A 23,381-nucleotide genomic window follows, 5' to 3' on the forward strand; every position below is an offset into this window, starting at 1 on the left:
GAAACAACTCAAGACCTGGCTGTTCGAGCAGTAGCGTCCCCCCCTCCTCAGCGCCTTGAGACCCTCACCGGTGAGTAGCGCGCTTTACAAATTTTGTGATTGATTGATATGATAGAGCCTTATGGGACTCCATGGAGCGCTTCAAGTCCAAACTGCCGAAAGAAGACCAGAAGGACTTTGAAGAGACAATGACAGAAGGCTGTCTGGTTGTGGACGGCGCAGCCCTTGCGGCACATTCGTATGCCCATGGAATTTGCGCCAGAAGGTCGTCTTGGTTGTGCCTGACAGGCCTCAAGCCCGATGCACAACAACGCATCTTAAACCTTCCTTTTTCTGGTTCCTCTCTCTTCGGTGAACACACTGACAAAGAGATGAGTAGAATGAAAGCTGAGCAAGAAACAGTCAAAGCAGTCAGTTTGGAAAAGAAAAAGGAGTTCAAGCGCCGTTTTAAGACCAACAAGGGCAGAGGGGCTCAACAGAGGGTTCAAACCTCTCAGTGGTCCCAAAACAAGAATCAGGGCAAGACTCAGTTTCGAGGGGGAAAATCCAACTGAGGTAGAGAAGGTCAGCTACAACAATCCTCTACATCAACAAGAGGGGGGAAGTCATGAGCAGTGCCTTCCTCTGGCGCCGTTGCCCACTCCAGTGGGAGGAAGTGCTTCACAACATCTGGCAGAGTGGTGCAGCATCACAAAAGATCTTTGGGTGCTGAATATACTGTGCAATGGATACACACTTTGTTTCCGTGCGCCCCAAAGAACATTCCTCCAAAGAAATCTCGTCCTCACCAGTTAGATCTGCTCCGGAGAGAGGTGAAGGTTCTTCTTCAAAAACAAGCTATAGAAGAAGTATCTCCCTCACAAAGAGGAAAGGGAGTCTACTCCAGATACTTTCTTGTCCCCAAAAAGGATCAGGAGCACAAGTTCCGTCCCATCTTAGACCTTCGTCTACTAAACAAGGTCATAGTCAAAGAGAAGTTTCGCATGTTGGCTCTTCACCAAATATGTCCACATGTCGAGGAAGGCAATTGGATGTGTTCGGTGGATCTGCAAGCTGCATACTTTCATATTCCAATTGCACCGCATCATCGCAAGTACTTGAGGTTTGTGGTCGGCAACAAACACTACCAGTACCCTTCAGGCTCAAATCAGCACCATGAGTCTTCACCAAATGCATGGCAGTGGTGGCAGCTTTTCTTCACAAAAAGGGGCTCTTCGTCTATCCGTACCTAGACGACTGGCTCCTAAAAGGTCCATCTCCTCTACAAGTAGAGAGCGACTTACGCCTTTGCCTGCTACAATTGCAGAATCTCGGCCTCCATGTCAACATGGAAAAGTCAGTCTAACAGCCAACCCAGTCCAACCACTACCTAGGCTCCGTTCTGGACACATGCTTGGGAAGAGCGTTTCCTTCGGAGGAGAGACTTTTTTCGATGCAACAGAAGTGCAGGATTCTGCTCCAGACCCGAAGTCCAACAGTCCGTCAGGTAGCCTCCCTGCTGGGTTCCATGGCGTCCTTCATCTTTCTTATACCACACGCCAGGCTGAGGATGCGTCCTTTGCAACAGTCTCTGGAGGACCAGTGGGACCAATCGACAAGACGCTGGAAAGACCGGATCAGTCTTTCCCAGGCAGCGAAGATTTTCATCAAGTGGTGGACCCGACCTCAAAATCTGTTGGTTGGAGTTCCTTTTCACCAACCTCTCCCGACTCAGTCAATAGTGACGGACGCGTCTCTTCAAGGCTGGGGGGCACACATGGGGTGCCTTCAAATACAAGGTCGGTGGTCGGCTCAAGAACAGACCTTCCACATCAACATGCTGGAGCTCCAAGCGGTGCATCTCGCTCTCAAAGCCTTTCTCCCTGCAATCAAAGCCAACTCGGTCTTGGTGCAGACAGACAATATGACCACCATGTTCTACCTGAACAAACAAGGGGGCACACGATCTCGCCCTCTCTCTCTGGAGTCCCAGGCGATCTGGCACTGTCTCCTCGCTCAGAACCTCTCGCTGGTAGCAGTGCACCTTCCAGGCGAGCTAAACATCAAGGCAGACGCACTCAGCAGGCACTTCGAAGATAAACCAGACAGTGCTAAACGACGAGGTAGTGGCAGAACTTTTTCATTGTTGCGGTCGTCCAACTATATGTATCTATAGGCAGTATACATCAAATAATTTAAGAAAGGTGACAGAATTATATAACCGTGTTTACTTTATCATAGTTTTTATTTTCATTTAATTAAGTTTTTTCATTTCAGTTTGTCATATACAAAATACATGATTCATCATAAATACATTTTTCAAACTCGAATTTTTTACTTTTTAGAACACACATTATTAATAACACACCAGTAGTAGAAAAAGATTTTTTATACACAATTTATAATAAATAATTAATTTTTAAGAAGGCCACCTGATATTTCAGTACTCTACTCAATTTACAAACATACACACATGCATACCACAACCACACTACCAAAAGGGGAAAAAAGGGAGAAACTACGTATTGATTGACAAGTTCTTAAGTTGTCAAATTCTAGGGTCCCAGAAGAACTTGAGACCCCCGCACATGGTCGGTCGACGCGCGTTTCGGTGGATGAACCACCTTCCTCAGGACCTTTTTTTCTCTTGTGGGTCAAAGCCGACCTCCATGTTGACTCCGAGACCACGTTTGCGCAGATGGATGCAGTATAAAGAACGGGGTTATTTATCAAATTGAAATAAGTAATATCTTTACTCCCGGTCTGGAGAATGGCGGCACATCTCTAGCTAAACAAAGGAATGATCTCCTCATCTGTGCTACTATCAAGACACCGTAACTGTTGAGACCATATCGTATCGATTGGTTTTGTACCACAGAGGACATCATCAGCCACTAAAAGTTTTTAATTGACTCCCTGGAGAACAGATAACCGTCTCTGAACAGGTTGGAGTAATTGAACCCTGTCTAGCAATGCGAATTGGTGTCTCTTAACAAGTATCCGGTCCTAATAAATCTAGCAACTGAACACACAAGGAACTCATATCGGCCTACATTTTCTTGTCCCCTGATATCTTTGACCCACAAGAGAAAAAAAGGTCCTGAGGAAGGTGGTTCATCCACCGAAACGCGCGTCGACCGACCATGTGCGGGGGTCTCAAGTTCTTAATAATGTGTGTTCTAAAAAGTAAAAAATTCGAGTTTGAAAAATGTATTTATGATGAATCATGTATTTTGTATATGACAAACTGAAATGAAAAAAACTTAATTAAATGAAAATAAAAACTATGATAAAGTAAACACGGTTATATAATTCTGTCACCTTTCTTAAATTATTTGATGTATACTGCCTATAGATACATATGACCACTGAAGGAACAACTTCCTAGAACAAATTTCTCTCTTCCCCTCTGTTCCTTGGTCGTAAATTAATTCCTTGAGGGGGTCCCATTTTTCATGCTGCAGTGGTCGTCCAACTATAGACTTGTTTGCAGACGACGAAAACAGAAAATGCCACGCCTTCGCGTCCAGATTCCACCGCCCAGGGACGCAGGGGAATGCACTCTTGATGGATTGGTCAGGGACATTTTCCTACGCATTTCCTCCCCTGTCTCTGATTCCGAAGGTGGTTTCCAAGCTCCTCAGATCGGACATGGAGATGATCCAAATAGCTCCGGACTGGCCACGGCAGTGGTGGTACCCGGATCTTCTTCATCTGTCTGTGTGTCCACACAGACGTCTACCTTGCAGGCCGGACCTGTTGAGAAAGATGAGCGGGAGGATTCTACATCCCAACCTTCCCTCTCTGAACTTGACAGCATGGCTCCAGAAGTCCTGCAGTATGGACTTCTGAATGTGCCGCCTGATTGTATGCACATTTTAAAGGAAGCTAAGAGGCCCTCCTCAAGAGCGTCATATGCGTTCAAGTGGAAGAGGTTTTATATTTGGTGTACGGAGCATCATCTTGACCCTACTAAAGGGCAGGAGGATGTTATTCTTCCATACCTTCTTTTCTTAGCAGCATCTGGTTTGAAGTATGCGTCCATTAGAGTGCACTTGTCAGCCATTGTGGCGTATAGGAAATCGCCGAACCAAATGTCTTTCTTCCAGGTTCAAGTGGTTAAGGACTTCCTCCAGGGGTTAAAGAAAGTCTACCCCCCTGTTTGAAATCCTTCTCCTCCCTGGGAGTTGAACCTAGTATTATCCAAGTTGATGGGAGCTCTTTTTGAGCCCATCTACAAAGCAACGTTACAACATTTATCTTGGAAGGCTGCTTTCTTAGTTGCTATCACATCATCGCGCAGAGTAAGCTAAATCCAATTGTTGTGTACAAAAGAGCCTTACACTGTTTTCCACCACAACAGGGTAGTATTAAGAACACATCCACCTTTCTTACCAAAGGTTGTGTCTGATTTTCATATTAATCAGTCTATTTCTCTTCCATCCTTTTTTCCAAACCCCACGACCCCGGCTGAGCGGTCGCTGCATTCTTTGGATCTCAAAAGAGTGCTTACCTTTTATTTGGAAAACATTAAGAGTATTAGGAAGATGGATCAGCTTTTTGTCAATTATGGTTCCATGAGAACAGGTTTTCCAGCTGCCAAACGATCCATCTCCAGATGGATCGTCTCCTGTATCAAATTGGCTTATCAGCTAGCGGGCAAGCCCTTTCTGTTGACACCTAAAGCACACTCTACTAGGGGGAAAGCAGCCACAGTAGCTTTCTTACATGATGTCCCTATGTCAGAGATTTGCAAGGCTGCAACCTGGAGACCAGTTCATACCTTTACAAGGCATTACTGTCCTACTCAAGTAGGGCAGGCAATCTATTTGGGTAGCCTGCTGCCTGCTCGAGCTTAGTTTTGTCTAGGCTTATGGATGATATACTGTTTTTATTGATCCTTTGCCCGCAGGGTGATGAGGTGAGGCTCGTTATTCTATTGTAATGCTTATGACTATTGATGAGGATCCCCTGGAAGAGAAGGATTAGTTACTTACCTGTAATCCTAGTTCTCTTCCAGGGGTATCCTCATCAAAGTCATAAGCAACCCTCCCGCCTCCCCGGGCAAAGGACGACTTTAACTTGGAGATATTGTTAATCTAATTGTTTCATGCTTTTTTCAGTCTCCGCAAAGAACAACTGACCTAACTATCACCCCTGAGGCATGATGGGAAGCTGGGGATCATGGGTGCCTTAAAGGCACAGTGTCAGTTTATTGCATACAGCTGCAGGTTAGCTTTTCAGTCTTTTTAGACTGGGGGTTTGCAATGCAGCCTGGGAGCTTCCTATGCTTTCAGTGTTTTATAAGAATTTCTACTGCTTTCTGAGCATTAACCACATGGCTGCTAGGCGTTTCCCCGTCCTGCGCTGCAGATGATTGTTTTACATTATTTCATGACGAGCTGGCCTTGTCATCAGCGCACGGCAGGTAAGCGCCATGACGAGCCCAGCTCGTCATTAGCTTCGAAGGGGTTAAAACAGTTCTAAAACAAACTTTGTTGTTGTTCCTCATATTTCTAATGCATGTTTTTTCATGTATGGTAGAAATTCTTTACAGCATGATTCAGCTCTGGTGTTTAGTAGGCTGCAGATGCTTATTTATATATGTATATATATATGGTTATATACATGTGGGGCACATATAATATAGTGTTTCCGGGGTCCACAGCTGTGAGGGCTGTGTGGGCTGTGAGGGCTGTGGGCTGTGAGAGCAGTGTGGGCTGTGAGAGCAGTGGGTTGTGAGCTGTGTGGGCTGTGAGAGCTGTGTGGGCTGTGAGAGCAGTGTGGGCTGTGAGAGCAGTGTGGGCTGTGAGAGCTGTGAGAGCTGTGAGGGCTGTGTGGGCTGTGAGGGCTGTGTGGGCTGTGAGAGCTATGTGGGCTGAGAGCTGTGTGGGCTGTGAGAGCTGTGTGGGCTGTGTGGGCTGAGAGCTGTGTGGGCTGTGTGGGCTGTGGGGCTGTGTGGGCTGTGAGGGCAGTGTGGGCTGTGAGGGCAGTGTGGGCTGTGAGGGCAGTGTGGGCTGTGAGGGCTGTGTGGGCTGTGTGGGCTGTGTGGGCTGTGAGGGCTGTGAGGGCTGTGAGGGCTATGTGGGCTGTGTGGGCTGTGAGAGCTGTGTGGGCTGTGAGAGCTGTGGGCTGTGAGAGCAGTGTGGGCTGTGAGAGCAGTGTGGGCTGTGAGAGCAGTGTGGGCTGTGAGAGCTGTGTGGGCTGTGTGGGCTGAGAGCTGTGTGGGCTGAGAGAGCTCTGTGGGCTGAGAGAGCTGTGTGGGCTGAGAGAGCTGTGTGGGCTGAGAGAGTTGTGTGGGCTGAGAGAGCTGTGTGGGCTGAGAGAGCTGTGTGGGCTGTGAGAGCTGTGTGGGCTGTGTGGGCTGTGAGAGCAGTGTGGGCTGTGAGAGCAGTGTGGGCTGCGAGAGCAGTGTGGGCTGTGAGAGCAGTGTGGGCTGTGAGAGCTGTGAGAGCAGTGAGGGCTGTGTGGGCTGTGTGGGCTGAGAGAGCTGTGTGGGCTGAGAGAGCTGTGTGGGCTGAGAGAGCTGTGAGAGCTGTGAGGGCTGTGAGGGCTGTGTGGGCTGTGAGGGCTGTGAGGGCTGTGAGGGCTGTGTGGGCTGTGAGGGCTGTGAGAGCTGTGTGGGCTGTGAGAGCTGTGTGGGCTGTGAGAGCTGTGTGGGCTGTGAGAGCAGTGTGGGCTGTGAGAGCAGTGTGGGCTGTGAGAGCAGTAGGCTGTGAGAGCTGTGTGGGCTGAGAGCTGTGTGGGCTGTGAGAGCTGTGTGGGCTGTGTGGGCTGAGAGCTGTGTGGGCTGTGTGGGCTGTGTGGGCTGTGAGATCTGTGTGGGCTGTGTGGGCTGAGAGAGCTGTGTGAGCTGAGAGCTGTGTGGGCTGAGAGAGCAGTGTGGGCTGTGAGAGCTGTGAGAGCTGTGAGGGCAGTGTGGGCTGTGAGGGCTGTGTGGGCTGTGAGGGCTGTGTGGGCTGTGTGGGCTGTGAGAGCTGTGTGGGCTGTGTGGGCTGAGAGAGCTGTGTGAGCTGAGAGCTGTGTGGGCTGAGAGAGCAGTGTGGGCTGTGAGAGCTGTGAGAGCTGTGAGGGCAGTGTGGGCTGTGAGGGCTGTGTGGGCTGTGAGGGCTGTGTGGGCTGTGAGAGCTGTGTGGGCTGTGAGAGCAGTGTGGGCTGTGAGAGCAGTGTGGGCTGTGAGAGCTGTGAGAGCTGGGAGGGCTGTGTGGGCTTTGAGGGCTGTGGGCTGTGAGAGCAGTGTGGGCTGTGAGGGCTGTGAGGGCTATGTGGGCTGTGTGGGCTGAGAGAGCTGTGTGAGCTGAGAGCTGTGTGGGCTGAGAGAGCAGTGTGGGCTGTGAGGGCTGTGAGGGCTGTGTGGGCTGTGTGGGCTGAGAGAGCTGTGTGAGCTGAGAGCTGTGTGGGCTGAGAGAGCAGTGTGGGCTGTGAGAGCTGTGAGAGCTGTGAGGGCAGTGTGGGCTGTGAGGGTTGTTTGGGCTGTGAGGGTTGTGTGGGATGTGAGGAGTGTGTGGGCTGTGAGGGCTGTGTGGGCTATGTGGGCTGTGTAGGCTGTGAGAGCTGTGGGCTGTGAGAGCAGTGTGGGCTGTGAGAGCAGTGTGGGCTGTGAGAGCAGTGTGGGCTGTGAGAGCAGTGTGGGCTGTGAGAGCTGTGAGAGCTGTGAGGGCAGTGTGGGCTGTGAGGGTTGTGTGGGCTGTGAGGGTTGTGTGGGCTGTGAGGAGTGTGTGGGCTGTGAGGGCTGTGTGGGCTGTGTGGGCTATGTGGGCTGTGTGGGCTGTGAGAGCTGTGGGCTGTGAGAGCAGTGTGGGCTGTGAGAGCAGTGTGGGCTGTGAGAGCAGTGTGGGCTGTGAGAGCTGTGTGGGCTGTGTGGGCTGTGTGGGCTGTGAGAGCTGTGTGGGCTGTGAGAGCTGTGTGGGCTGTGAGAGCTGTGTGGGCTGAGAGAGCTGTGTGGGCTTTGAGAGCTGTGTGGGCTGAGAGAGCTGTGTGGGCTGTGAGAGCTGTGAGGGCTGTGAGAGCTGTGAGGCCTGTGAGAGCTGTGAGCTGTGTGGGCTGTGAGAGCTGTGTGGGCTGAGAGAGCTGTGTGGGCTGAGAGAGCTGTGTGGGCTGAGAGAGCTGTGTGGGCTGAGAGAGCTGTGTGGGCTGTGAGAGCTGTGTGGGCTGTGAGAGCTGTGTGGGCTGAGAGAGCTGTGTGGGCTGAGAGAGCTGTGTGGGCTGTGAGAGCTGTGTGGGCTGTGAGAGCTGTGTGGGCTGAGAGAGCTGTGTGGGCTGTGAGAGCTGTGTGGGCTGTGAGAGCTGTGTGGGCTGTGAGAGCTGTGTGGGCTGAGAGAGCTGTGTGGGCTGTGAGAGCTGTGTGGGCTGTGAGAGCTGTGTGGGCTGAGAGAGCTGTGTGGGCTGAGAGAGCTGTGTGGGCTGAGAGAGCTGTGTGGTCTGAGAGAGCTGTGTGGGCTGTGAGAGCTGTGTGGGCTGTGAGAGCTGTGTGGGCTGAGAGAGCTGTGTGGGCTGAGAGAGCTGTGTGGGCTGTGAGCTGTGTGGGCTGTGAGAGCTGTGTGGGCTGAGAGAGCTGTGTGGGCTGTGAGAGCTGTGTGGGCTGTGTGGGCTGTGTGGGCTGTGAGAGCTGTGAGGGCTGTGAGAGCTGTGAGGCCTGTGAGAGCTGTGAGCTGTGTGGGCTGTGAGAGCTGTGTGGGCTGAGAGAGCTGTGTGGGCTGAGAGAGCTGTGTGGGCTGAGAGAGCTGTGTGGGCTGAGAGAGCTGTGTGGGCTGTGAGAGCTGTGTGGGCTGTGAGAGCTGTGTGGGCTGAGAGAGCTGTGTGGGCTGAGAGAGCTGTGTGGGCTGTGAGAGCTGTGTGGGCTGTGAGAGCTGTGTGGGCTGAGAGAGCTGTGTGGGCTGTGAGAGCTGTGTGGGCTGCGAGAGCTGTGTGGGCTGTGAGAGCTGTGTGGGCTGTGGTTCCCAATGCTTTGTGAAGGCTGTGCAACTTCTTCTACTCTTAGAGCTGAGATTTCCATGAAAGTCTTATAGTCTGAATTCAGCACCTGAGCGTAATAGGACGGAATGTATGAAGCTCTGTGGTTATACTGAATAAGCAGCTACCTATGTTATGCCATCTATTAATGTCATAACTGCACTTTCACAATTGCTTTATTAATCCTTCCTGCTTTCTCAAATTTGCTTGAAAATGCACGATTTTTCTTCTTTTTTTTCAAAATTTTCTTGGGGGAGGAGGTTATCCCCCCAAACCCTCCTTTTGGGGTTCGGGCTCGCTCGCTGCGCTCGCTCGCTACGGTGCTGTATGCAAATCACTTTGCGCCCCACCACTTTCAAATGTCACCCACCACCCCTGACCTAGACTTGACCGATACATGGTTAACAGAATCTTCCTCGCCACTCATTGTAATTTTTGTACCCCCTAATTACCACATCATCAGACTGGATAGGAGTGGCAAGACACGGGTGGAATCGCATGTATTCACAGGTGCAGCCTCTCTGTAACTAGAGCCATATCCCCTTTATTCTCCTCCTGTGAACACTTCTGCCTCGACATCAACAGCGATGGCAATCCTGTTTGCTCCTTACATATTATCTACCACCCACCAGGGGACAACCTCACCTTTACTGAATACCTCATGGACATGATCTCAACAAATTCTGGACGGCAACACACACAAATATTCCTTGGCGATTTCAACCTCCACTGGACTGCTCACAACGACTCGGTGGTCACTAGTCTCAAAAACTTCCTTAGTGCGCTAGACCTCACCCAATTCTGCAACAGCCCTACTCACGATAAAGGCTCTCTCCAGGATCTAATCCTTTCCAAAGACGACTCCATTCAACTCGATTCAATCCAACTCTGTGACTGGTCTGACCACCACATTATCACATTCTTCATCAATGAAAACGTTAAATCTAACCCGTTTCAACCCACCAAACCAAAGCTCTGGAAGAGAGACCTGAAGAAATTCTATCCCAATTCATTACCTTCTCCCAGCTACAATCTTCTCATATCCCCTACCAGCGCCTCTGACATACAGGTCCTCACTGACCACTACCTCAAGTCGATGACCTCCATTATCAACGAGGTTGCCCACCTTCAATTAAAGAGAGTTTCCTCTAAAAACTCTAAACTGTCGGACGACGGGCTGCTCAACGAAGACAGACGAGCTATGAGATTGGCAGAATGCAATTGGAAATCAGTCCCTTCAGTTATGCACCTCAAAACACTAAAGAAAAAAAGAAACGCTTACTTCAGAAAAATCAAACGCTCGAAAGCAGATTTCTTTAGCCGCCAGCTTGACCAAGCCAGAAACCGATCAAAAAAACAGTTTGAGCTTATCAAAACTCAATCCAAGGATGAACTTCAACGACTACAAAACAATTCTAGCACACTACTGACTTGTGAAGAATTCTCTACTTTCTTTAATCTAAAGACAGACAACATCAAGAAAGACCTCCTCACCGATCTAAGCCTATACTCTAGCCCCCACAGCAAAATGCCCCTCATTCTAAAAAACAATGCTACGTGGTCTTCCTTCGAAACCTACTCTGAGGAATCTATAGGCAAGATTCTCAGCACATTGAAGCCCTCCAATCACCTAACTGATTTTCTACCCGCAAATGCCGTAAAAGACTTCATCCCACTACTCCTCCCGCTCTGGACCAATATCATTAATAGCTCACTTCAACAAGGATGCATCCCGGACTCCCTCAAAGTGGGACAAGTATCGCCGATACTAAAGAAACCCACAGCAGACCCTACAGATCTGAACAACTATCGCCCTATCTCCAATATCCCTACCCTGGCCAAACTGTTAGAAATATGTGTACTCTTCCAACTGACAAAACACATCGAGCACTTTGACCTCCTCAACTCACACCAATCAGGCTTCCAATCTGGCCACAGTACGGAATCAGTCATGACACACATAATTGATGACGTGCTTCAAATTCTTGTTCAGAATGGTGCTTGCCTCCTGATCCTACTCGACTTCTTATCAGTCTTTGATACGGTCAAACACGAGAACTTAATCGATCTGTTGAGTCTCAGAATGTGTCTATCAGGGACAGTACTCAAGTGGTTTACCTCCTTTCTACATAATCAGACTCAGAAATTCAAGATTAACAATACTATGTCCACACCCGTTCCTGTATCACTAGGTGTCCCACAAGGATCCGCCCTATCCCTGACACTGTTCAACCTAGTCATGGACCCACTCACCGCACTCCTTCAAGCATCCAATGTGCACTTTCACATGTACGCGGATGATACCCAACTCTACCTTAAAATACACACCCCTGAAGACATCAAACTACTCAACACAACGCTTAGGAACACAAAGACTTGGCTGGCAGAAAATCATCTCAAACTTAACGCTCTAAAAACTGAATTTTTAATAATAGCACCTCCCGCCAAAGTCCACACCACTCAGGCTTGGCTGAATCATCGGGAAACACCCGTTACAACGCAACTTTTACAACGCACTACCATTACATCGCAACTTTTACAACGCAGGATCCATTACAATGCATGCCTTTACAACGCGAGTCATTACATAGCAGATGCTATTACAACGCATGCCATTACAACGTAAGTATAGGTAAGTATATAATTTTATTTTATAATTTATTTTACATTATTTAATTTATTTAATTAATATTAAAAATAAATAAATATATTAATTTATGTATTTTTATAAAATAAATTAAATATATTAATTTAAGTAATTTAAAAAAAATTAGTATGAGTATAGGAGTATATGTTTTGGGGTACTGAGGTATATGTTCTGGGGTGTTTGGGTATTTTTTGGGTTTTAGGGCTGGGTTTGGTTTTTGTGGTACAGGGGTATTTTTAGGGTTCAGGGCTAGGTTTGGGTTATGGGGTACAGGGGTATTTTTAGGTTTTAGGGCTGGGTTTGTTTTTTGGGGTACAGGGGTATTTTTAGGGTTCAGGGCTAGGTTTGGTTTTTGGGGTATAGGGGTATTTTTAGGTTTTAGGGCTAGGTTTGGTTTTTGGGGTACAGGGGTATTTTTAGGTTTTAGGGCTGGGTTTGGTTTGTGAGGGTACAGGGGTATTTTTAGGGTTCAGGGCTAGGTTTGGGTTATGGGGTACAGAGGTATTTTTAGGTTTTAGGGCTAGGTTTGGTTTTTGGGGTACAGGGGTATTTTTAGGTTTTAGGGCTGGGTTTGGTTTTTGGGGTACAGGGGTATTTTTAGGTTTTAGGGCTGGGTTTGGTTTTTGGGGTACAGGGGTATTTTTAGGTTTTAGGGCTGGGTTTGGTTTTTGGGGTACAGGGGAATTTTTAGGTTTTAGGGCTGGGTTTTGGTTTTTGGGGTACAGGGGTATTTTTAGTGTTCACGTTTTTTAAAAACACGACTTTAAATAAATTAAATTACTTAAATTAATTAAATTATATTAAATTAAATTAATTATATTATTTACAATTAATAAATTAATTAAATTACATTAATTAAATTAAATTAAATTATATTAATTATTATTTTAAAATTATTTAAATTAAATGTATTATAATATATTAAATTATATTATTTTCAATTTATAAAATAATTAAATTACATTAGTTAAATTAAATTAAATAAATTAAATTAATTACAATTTTAATATTAATTAAATTAGAATAATTAAATTAAATTAAATTAATTACTTTTTTTAAATTAATAAAATTAAATTAATTAAATTAAATTAATTAAATTAACTAAAATACATTATTTTAAAAAAGATATACTTACCTATACTTACGTTGTAATGGCATGCGTTGTAATAGTATCTGCTATGTAATGACATGCGTTGTAATGGCATGCATTGTAATGGATCCTGCGTTGTAAAAATTGCGATGTAACGGTCTGCGTTGTAAAATAACGCGTTGTAACGTCATATATCCGAATCATCTCACTGCATTCAATGTGCAACCTACCATTGTGGACTCAGCGAAATCTTTAGGCATAACCCTCGACTGCAATCTCAATATGCAGCATCATATCAGCATTGCAACAAAGGGAGCTAATTTCCAAATCAACACACTGAGGAAGCTGAAACCATTCCTCCCAGCCAATGACTTCAGGACTGCAGTCCAAGCCCTAGTTATCCCTCGAGTAGATTATGGAAGTGTTGCCCTCTGTAGCCTCCTATATCGACAACTGCACCCCTAAGAGCCTCTATTAATGCTGCAGCAAGACTCATCACTGGCTCCAAAAAACGATCTCACATCACCCTCGACCTAAAATCCTTGAACTGGCTGCCATACAAAGCTAGAATACACCTGAAAATCGCATGTATGACACACAAGGCTATACACCACAACTCACCAAGTTACCTCGCTCGCAAACTGACAATCTCGGGTGGCTCAAGAACCACAAGAAGCACAGAAAATCTTCTTCTGAAACCTCAAAGATTCCATAAGAAAAAAACATATAAACGTTCCTTCTCAGGGATGGCACCCAGGATCTGGAATGTCCTCCCTCCAGAAATCAGACTCATCTCATCCACGGCATCCTTCAAAAAAGAAGTAAAATCACTCCTCTTATCTAAACACACTTGAATACTGACTAAAGTAATCTCACGACTCATTATCTCTCATCGCATGACTATGTCCAGCCTGAACACCTATTCACTGTTACTACCTTGCCTGACCCTATTGTTGAACTTTTGCGCATCCTTGCACTAAATGATTTGTTTAATTATTATTCCTTCGTTTCTGTATCCCATCTGTGTGTAAAGCGCTCTGATATCCGCAAGGATCTTGTTGGCGCTGTATAAAACTCTGCAAATAAATAAAGATATTTCTCCTCTTTATGCCTCTCCTGGGAAAGTGCATCTTTTTGGTGCATCCCAGGTTAACCAGTTCTGGTAAATTTTGGAATGTATGAAAACCATTGAAGTTGCGTGGGATTACCCCTGCAATGCCCGTGGAACACCTTCCCTGGGCAGAGCAACGCAGCGATTTGCACTGTGTTGAGTTACACCTAATTTATGAAGCCACTCAGGGCCGGGTAATGTGGCTTTGCGAGGCTTCATAAATTGCATTTTGGGTTTGCGTCGTGCATGTACCAAGGTGCGTGATGCAAGATCAACCCAAACTCCTTCATACACATGACCCTCATCTTTTAAGCTACCACTACCACTTTCTCTCAGACATAGTGTTGGCATAGTCACAGTTCACTAATGTCCCAAGTACTGAATCCAAGTGAAGTGGGCACGTGAGGCAGAAGAAGGAGACCACCAGTACTGGTAAAATGATGTACAGATTCTACAGTAAGTATGGGTGGAGCCAGCATTTATAACGCTTTGGTTCCTGCAGCTGCTGTTGCCTCTGACCATTGCACTGGGACTGGGCACTGGTGTGCCTACTAGTGGTAGGGGCAGGATGCCCCAGCCCAGCAAACGCTGATCCCGGCTTCACTTACAGGATTCCCTTTTAACAATGAATTCAAATGTTTAGCGTTATAACCTGGTCTGATTTCTTCTGCTATTGCAGCTTGTCAGAGACTATCTGCAAATACGACACACGGTGGCAGCATTGCTCTGTCAAAGAAATAGTCACTTCAGTAAATATGTATGCGGTTCAAGGAGAGGCCCTTGGACATAGCTTTTCTATTAATTGCATCAAATAATGTTGGTTTAACCGCATCGATGCGGCGGCTTTTCCCGCTGTGTGCGGCATTTTTCGAAATACCGCGTTACATGACGAGCTCAGCTTGTCATCAGCACACGGAGGGTAAGCCTGATGACGAGCTGAGCTTGTCATCAGCATCGATGTGGTTAAAGCATGAGAGGCCCTATTTATCAAGGGTTTGCACCACGCAACATGGTGCATGCGCGTCACAAACCCTAAAATGCAATTTATCAAGCCAAGCGGGGTCACTTTGTGTGGCTCTGAGTAACTTGTTAAATCAGTAGTAACTTCATTTCTCCTTGTTACTTCCTCTTTATAAGTGTACTGCATTCAGCAGCACACATAGACAGAGGAATATGCCACCGCGGATTGTTTTTGTGCAGGAAGGTGCCCCTCCCTGCACAAAAAAAATCCTGAATGCAAAGCAGGCACCCTTGCTCCCTGGTTCAAGGGTGCCTGAATTGGCGCTAGGCTGCACATTGCGCTGGAGAAAGGGCAGGAAAGGCCTGTATTGTAATAAATACTGTGGTCCTTATTTATGAAGGCCTTGTGTCACTGGTGCATCACTATTAAAATGGGAAAAAGTGACGTACCAGCGGTTCAAGGCCTTCATAAATAAGGCCCTGCGCATTCCTGCCCTTTCCCTGTAACACGCATAAAACACAGTTGATGGACAGAATGCAGAACAATGTCTTACATGCACACCAGTACAAAGATCTGGGCCTAAATCCATCGTTTTTTTGCACTCCACACCACCCTAGGTCAGACAATGGCTATATGCAAATCAGCCTTGACCCTGTGCCTCATGGGAACAGTCCAGCCCGAACTGCCAAGCCATGTCTTTCCTAGACCGGAATCAAGCATCCAAGAACCGATTTCTGGCTATCAGCCTTCATCAGCCTGGATAGCTTGACTCCAGTGATGTGGAGAGCCTGGGACTCACGTCTGAGCATACCCAGCACAGTGCAGCAAGGTGACTTGCGCTGCACAATACTTTTATATAAATATGCTGCTAGGTGCCCCCCACCCCTTCTTCACCTCTGTATGACCTCCTCCCTTAAGTTTAATTTGAACGGCATGGGAGAAATGGGGGCGCTTGTGCAAAGTAACATTTAGGGGGATATTCTCAAGAACGTGTGCTAATCATAGCAAAATCGGTTAACGCAATCTTTCATATCGACATCTATCGTGGAAAATAAATAACTCAGTGTCAACGTCGAATTCTCAATACGGCGGAAACATGCGATAGTTTCCCGACAACGCGTCAAATGTCCACAATAAAAGTCTCTTGACGGCGATAAAAATCTAAACCCCACCATGAAAAAACTTGCGATGGGCACGACTGCGATAAAAAAATCCAGCGAAAGGCATCGCCAGCCTGCAAGTCCCTCAAGTCAGGCGGCCAAAATCCTTCATACACATGCCCCTCATCTTTTAAGCTACCAGTACCACTTTCTCTCAGACATAGTGTTGGCATAGTCACAGCTCACTAATGTCCCAAGTACTGAATCCAAGTGAAGTGGGCACGTGAGGAAGAAGAAGGAGACCACCAGTACTGGTAAAATGATGTACAGATTCTACTTAAGTATGGGTGGAGCCAGCATTTATAACGCTTTGGTTCCTGCAGCTGCTGTTGCCTCTGACCATTGCACTGGGACTGGGCACTGGTGTGCCTACTAGTGGTAGGGGCAGGATGCCCCAGCCCAGCAAACGCTGATCCCGGCTTCACTTACAGGATTCCCTTTTAACAATGAATTCAAATGTTTAGCGTTATAACCTGGTCTGATTTCTTCTGCTATTGCAGCTTGTCAGAGACTATCTGCAAATACGACACAGGGTGGCAGCATTGCTCTGCCAAAGAAATAGTCACTTCAGTAAATATGTATGCGGTTCAAGGAGAGGCCCTTGGACATAGCTTTTCTATTAATTGCATCAAATAATGTTGGTTTAAAGCATGAGGGGCCCTATTTATCAAGGGTTTGCACCACGCAACATGGTGCATGCGCGACACAAACCCTAAAATGCAATTTATCAAGCCAAGCGGGGTCACTTTGTGTGGCTCTGAGTAACTTGTTAAATCAGTAGTAACTTCATTTCTCCTTGTTACTTCCTCTTTATAAGTGTACTGCATTCAGCAGCACACATAGACAGAGGAATATGCCACCGCGGATTGTTTTTGTGCAGGAAGGTGCCCCTCCCTGCACAAAAAAAATCCTGAATGCAAAGCAGGCACCCTTGCTCCCTGGTTCAAGGGTGCCTGAATTGGCGCTAGGCTGCACATTGCGCTGGAGAAAGGGCAGGAATGGCCTGCATTGTAATAAATACTGTGGTCCTTATTTATGAAGGCCTTGTGTCACTGGTGCATCACTATTAAAATGGGAAAAAGTGACGTACCAGCGGTTCAAGGCCTTCATAATAAGGCCCTGCGCATTCCTGCCCTTTCCCTGTAACACGCATAAAACACAGTTGATGGACAGAATGCAGAACAATGTCTTACATGCACACCAGTACAAAGATCTGGGCCTAAATCCATCGTTTTTTTGCACTCCACACCACCCTAGGTCAGACAATGGCTATATGCAAATCAGCCTGACCCTGTGCCTCATGGGAACAGTCCAGCCCGAACTACCAAGCCATGTCTTTCCTAGACCGGAATCAAGCATCCAAGGACCGGTTTCTGGCTATCAGCCTTCTTCAGCCTGGATAGCTTGACTCCAGTGATGTGGAGAGCCTGGGACTCACGTCTGAGCATACCCAGCCCACTCAGGGTGAAAATTGCCAAAAACACAGTTGATGGACAGAATGCAGAACAATGTCTTACATTCACCCCAGTACAAAGATCTGGGCCTAAATCCATCGTTTTTTTGCACTCCACACCACCCTAGGTCAGACAATGGCTATATGCAAATCAGCCTTGACCCTGTGCCTCATGGGAACAGTCCAGCCCGAACTACCAAGCCATGTCTTTCCTAGACCGGAATCAAGCATCCAAGGACCGGTTTCTGGCTATCAGCCTTCTTCAGCCTGGATAGCTTGACTCCAGTGATTTGGAGAGCCTGGGACTCACGTCTGAGCATACCCAGCACAGTGCAGCAAGGTGACTTGAGCTGCACAATACTTTTATATAAATATGCTACTAGGTGCCCCCTCCCCCACCTTCTTCACGTCTGTATGACCTCCTCCCTTAAGTTTAATTTGAACGGCATGGGAGAAATGGGGGCGCTTGTGCAAAGTAACATTTAGGGGGATATTCTCAAGAACGTGCGCTAATCATAGCCAAAATCGGTTAACGCAATCTTTCATATCGCCATCTATCGTGGAAAATAACTCAGTGTCAACGTCGTATTCTCAATACGGCGGTAACATGCGATAGTTTCCCGACAACGCGTCAAATGTCCACAATAAAAGTCTCTGGACGGCGATAAAAATCTAAACCCCAACATGAAAAAACTTGCGATGGGCACGACTGCGATAAAAAAATCCAGCGAAAGGCATCGCCAGCCTGCAAGTCCCTCAAGTCAGGCGGCCAAAATCATTTTAAAAGTGGCAACCAAAAACACAAACAAGACCCAAATGGAGGTAGCCGGAGCAAGTATAGAGGACAACCAGAACCCCACAAGCCCTACCGAGGACCAGCCTGGGACCATCATTGGGGAGACGGTGGCAGGAGTTGGGTTTCCAGACATGGCACTACATGACCTGAGCCAACAGCAACAGGGTGAGTAACAACCAGGGACTAGGGGGACAGGGGGAGATGGGCAGAATGGCACACATACACAAGAAAGTATAGCACGTCTGCGGACAAACCATGCGCAAGAGTCACCACTCCGACCAAGAGCCCAATTTAAGCAAGTCTGCAACATCTCAGCACTGTATAAGCAAGCACAGAAGTGAAAGGAACACCGCCTGAAATGGATAAGGGTCAGCCAAATTGGAGCTAAAGGGGCAACTCACCCACAATGCAACACACACACATAAGATGTAGAGTACCCCAACATTGACAACAATGTGGCACAAACTGCAACAATTTCACAACAGAACAGAGGACACAACTGCTGCCGCTTATGTGTAGAAAATGGGCATTCGCATTTGGCAATACAGGAAACTGTGAGATGACAATGTACAAGTACAACCTCACATCCCTTATGGTGTAGAAATGCCAAGTGTCCCGCTTCAAATAGGCGTCTCCTCATAAACAGTCACAATGTACATTGCCATGCAGTCTGACGGTAAACTTGTACAATGGTTGAACACACATGTGAACACAATGTCAATCTGCATTTCCCCTTCACATTGCAGAGGGAGAATCAACACCTACTGCAGAGCAGACTAAACAACTCAGCACTGATGATGAAGAGGACCTTCCCAACATCGACACCGATGCCCTCCAACAGCTCCGGAACCACACCTCCAGGAGCAGGGCAGCCCAGCTGCATCCATGAGACCCCACCCCCTGCACAGACCACACAGCAGGAAGCACCCACCATCACGGCTGTCTCCCAGGACCCCCACAACCAACACATGGCCTTCCAACGCTGTGGGTGCCAGGAGGAGATGTCTGACAAGCTGCAGGTGGGGTTCAACGTTATGGCAGCCAAACTAGATGCCATACGTGGGTGTATAAGTCCCATCAGCTTTCGATACCGTCTCCCATGACATCCTATTAGATCGATTGTGCAATATTGGTGTTGGGGGTACTCCTCTGGCCTGGTTTAGATCTTTCTTGATGGGTAGATCTCAGCAGGTCTTTTCCGGCCTTTTGTTTCTGAAGAGAAACCGCTGTTTTGTGATGTCCCGCAGGGCTCCGCACTTAGTCCTCTTTTTTTTTAATATCTACCTTACTCCTCTGGTGGAAGTGGTTGAATCCTGGGGGGTCAGAGTGATCTCTTATGCTGATGACACTCAGCTCGGGTTCTCCTTTAGAGATCACTCTGACGCAGCCTGACCAACTTTCGACGTTGCCTTATTAACATCTCCTCTTGGATGACTACTAACAATCTCAAACTTAACACGGATAAGACCGAGGTCTTATTCTTCAATCAAAGCTCTCCACTTCCCACTATATTGTGGTGGCCATCGGAGTTAAACCTCCCACAGGTTCCAGTTCAAGCAGCTGGTAATTTGGGTTTCCAATTCAACAACGATCTGTCTTGCAAAACCCAAATCAACAAAGTCACCGCAGCCTGCTTTGGTAAACTCTGCATGATCAGGAACATTTTCCCTTTTCTTCCCCTTGATTCTCGTTGGACCGTCATACATGCCTTAATCACTTCTCACCTTGATTATTCTAACAGCTTGTACGTCGGAGCTCCAGCTAACCTCATCAAGCGGCTGCAGATTGTGCAGAACGCGGCAGCCAGGCTGATTTGTAACATCCCTTATCGCCATTCTATTACCCCGTACCTGATGAATCTACACTAGCTGCCAGTTACCTGTCGCATTCAATTCAAAGCCTTGGTTTTTGCCTTCAGGGCCCTTAATGGCCATGGCCTGGTCTATCGGAGAAATAGGCTTATACCTGTCCACTCCACCCTAGCTCTCAGATCCAATCATCTCCGCCTTCTCTGTACCCCTTGCTTTCGCCGTTCTAGAACGAGGGGTAGAGCCTTTGCTGTGGTAACTGCAAAACTCTGGAACAGCCTCCCACTGGGCCTTCGGCTCATTACATTGGAACCTCTGTTTCGGAGCAAACTGAAAACCAATCTCCAATCTTTAGCTGTGTCTGACTTCTCTGTTGCTTGTCGTCCGCAGCGCCGGGACACCCCCGCTGGGGGTAGCGGTGCGCTTTATGCTTAAAAAAAAAAAAATCAGGGACCACTAATAGTCCCTAACGGGCACCCACTGTCCCCTCCTTGCTCTACAACAAGCCATGGCTGACATCGCTGGAGTCATGACTCTGAGCCAAGAACAACTGTCTAGTCAGAGTGGCCCAAGCAATATCATCCGTGAGTTTGGACACATAAGGAGAATGATTGAGAGCTTGGAGCAGATGCAGATGGAAAGAATGTTTGCCACGGTTGCACAACAGCGAGATGTAGCTGTGATCTTCCATACCCTGCAGATCCTCGTTATGGCATTGCCACCACAAGGCCTGGCGTGGATGGATGGTGTTGCTACTGCTGCATCCACATCTCGTCCCCCTGAAGTGTCAGTACCACACAGTGCATCAGATTTTCTACCTCCGTCCCCTGATGTGTCACTTCCACACAGTGATGCAGACAAAACACCACCACCCGCATATGAGGCACCTGACACATCAGAGGACGAAGATGATGATTAATCTGGCTTTGTGGCTAGTATGAAGTGGTAGCATTCATCTCCGCCATATGGCCAGGTTCAGCTTGGTTCTGCCCTCTGCATCATGCCCTGGAATAACACCTCCCACTGTCCCCCTATAAACTGAGCGACACTCACCTTGGACCTCGACATGGACAGCCATATTTGGTTTGGTTACCAATGACACAGCAATCACACTGCGGACGTGTAGTCTTCCACTTCCTAGGAACTTGTCACTCCCGAAATGTCTCTGGCTGGCCCTCCAGGGGCCAACAATGTAAAATGGGCTTTGCATGGCCCTGTAATGGTCCAGCTTCAGCACTCCACTGAATAAAACATTCCAATTCACACAGATGTGTCATGGCCATAATCAATCAAGAATGAAAGTATGGATGAATGTATGGACAGTGACTCCACAAAAAGGTACTCCCTGGGTAATGCTATCAATGCGCCTGTATGGCCATGACCCAGATAGGCATTGAGACACACATTGTCATTAAAATCAACACTCATCACAGTTGAATATAAGAGAAGGTGCGTAGACTTTATCAGCATATCCCTGTCAGAACAAGCAAGATAAGTGCCACAACATGCAGACCAATGCAGAAGTACGTCAAAATGAGGAACGTTGCCAAGTGCGACTGTCTACTCCGGGGGAGTGCCTCAACTTTCACAGGTGTGTGTTAAGCCGCGTTGTTGTCTGCTCGTGTATTCGGAGTCCAGGTGAATGCAACCATGTCCACTGTTGTTGTGGGATATGTGACCAGATCTCCAAGATGCAACAAGATGTCGGGACATGTGCAATGGGTTCCAATCTGTTGTGGCTGCAGGTACGTAGTTAATCGTCCATGAAAGCGATTGTAGTTTTGTAGGCTAACATTTCCAACATGAGGTCGTTGTTGACTTCATCAAACAGGTCGGCGAGGCGATCCATTAGCAGGTCCGGACAGATGTGCTGCGTCCACCCCCTTAACCAATTAGTACTACAGCCCAATAGGGGAGCGTTTCAATGTGGTCACTGCACACGAGGATTTGTGCAATCTCCCAGGTCCAGCTGCCAGCATGTATACCAAGTATCAAGACATCCCATAAACGGGTATAACGGTGACACTCGTGGTCGTGGCCCAACAGGGGTCGCGCACACATATGTCAAAATCCAGTTCAGCTACCATCCTGTTGGACAGGCAGACATCCATCGACCACTGGAATATGCACCATCGACAATTCAACACAGGCTGATGCAGGTGACTTTGGCAAGGCGGAAGCTTAGCCGGTACCTGATCCGCAACACTTCCTATGGCAGTGCCCCCAGTAAATGCAGTATTCCTGCATGGTACAGTTCCAAGTGACAGGGGGTGTGCATGTGTCCGGGATGTTCGGCCATTGCGTTAGTGGCTCTTGTTGAAGCGGCACTATTCGGACGTTTACCAGTTCTGTGAATGAAATGCCTGATCTCGGATCAATGAGTTGTTTTAGTGTGCACTGGTTGTATGCCTGGGAGGTTGTGGGAGTAATTGTGAAGGCCATTCCATGCAAGATAACTTCGAGCAAGGACTCCTGTGTGTGGTATGTATACGTTGGTCTCTCGTCGGGCTGTGCGTAGTGTGGCAGTTGGCATCAGCTGCTATAGTATCTTTCAGGGGTTGCACATGCAATTCTGAGGTCAGAGGTGTAGATGTGCTTCCGCCTGATAGTTCAGACAAAGTAGCTTTCCTCCCTAGTGTAAGTTTGTAATCTACTTGCATTCATAAAATGTGAAGTGGCTTGTTGGAGGTGGGATGAGTGCAACTTAGGGATTCATTTTTGACATGTCTTGCATGTGGCATATGAGCGGTATCACTGTGTGTTACGTTGCCTCACAGGTGCTCCTCCCTCCCCCGAACCCATTTACTTATGTGCGCTGCGTGATTGCATCACTTGCACTCCTACGGCACAGTATTGTCATGCCTGTCTATGCATGTCCACAAGCCTGACAACGACACTGTGATGTTGGCTGTTGAAGGTGGTGGGCCACTGTAGTCCTATAGTAAGGATAGATGTAGAGTACATGCCTGGCTGAACTGGTGCAGCTAATGTGGCTAGGCATTAGGCTCATGCTTCGGCAATACAGATATACACAACACTTGGCATGTTTGATCCTAGACCCCCAGCGGTCTTGCACTCATTCATTCCTCTGTTTGTGCGAGCCCACCCTCCAGGTGCATGCTAGATTGCAACATTGTTGCTTACAGTGGGGAGGGGGACTTAGCTACATGTCCAAGCTCTTACTCACTGCCTGAGGTAACATGGTTGGGTCCGCTGTCCAGAGCATAATGTAATGTGGTAGGCCCGGGGCAATCAGTCATACATAATGACCACCTGGACACACTTGGATAGTTAGTGGAACTGGCTACGGGCACTTGTGCCCGGCCCGTTTTTATTAACAGGATCACATATCCAGTGACGCCTGTGCTGGATGGGCTTGGGGTGAGTGTGAGCCAGCCTCAAGGAGTTGTTGGTTCTGGCAACA

Source organism: Lissotriton vulgaris, chromosome 6 (genome assembly GCF_964263255.1).
Source record: "Lissotriton vulgaris chromosome 6, aLisVul1.2, whole genome shotgun sequence".
NCBI lineage: Eukaryota > Metazoa > Chordata > Amphibia > Caudata > Salamandridae > Lissotriton > Lissotriton vulgaris.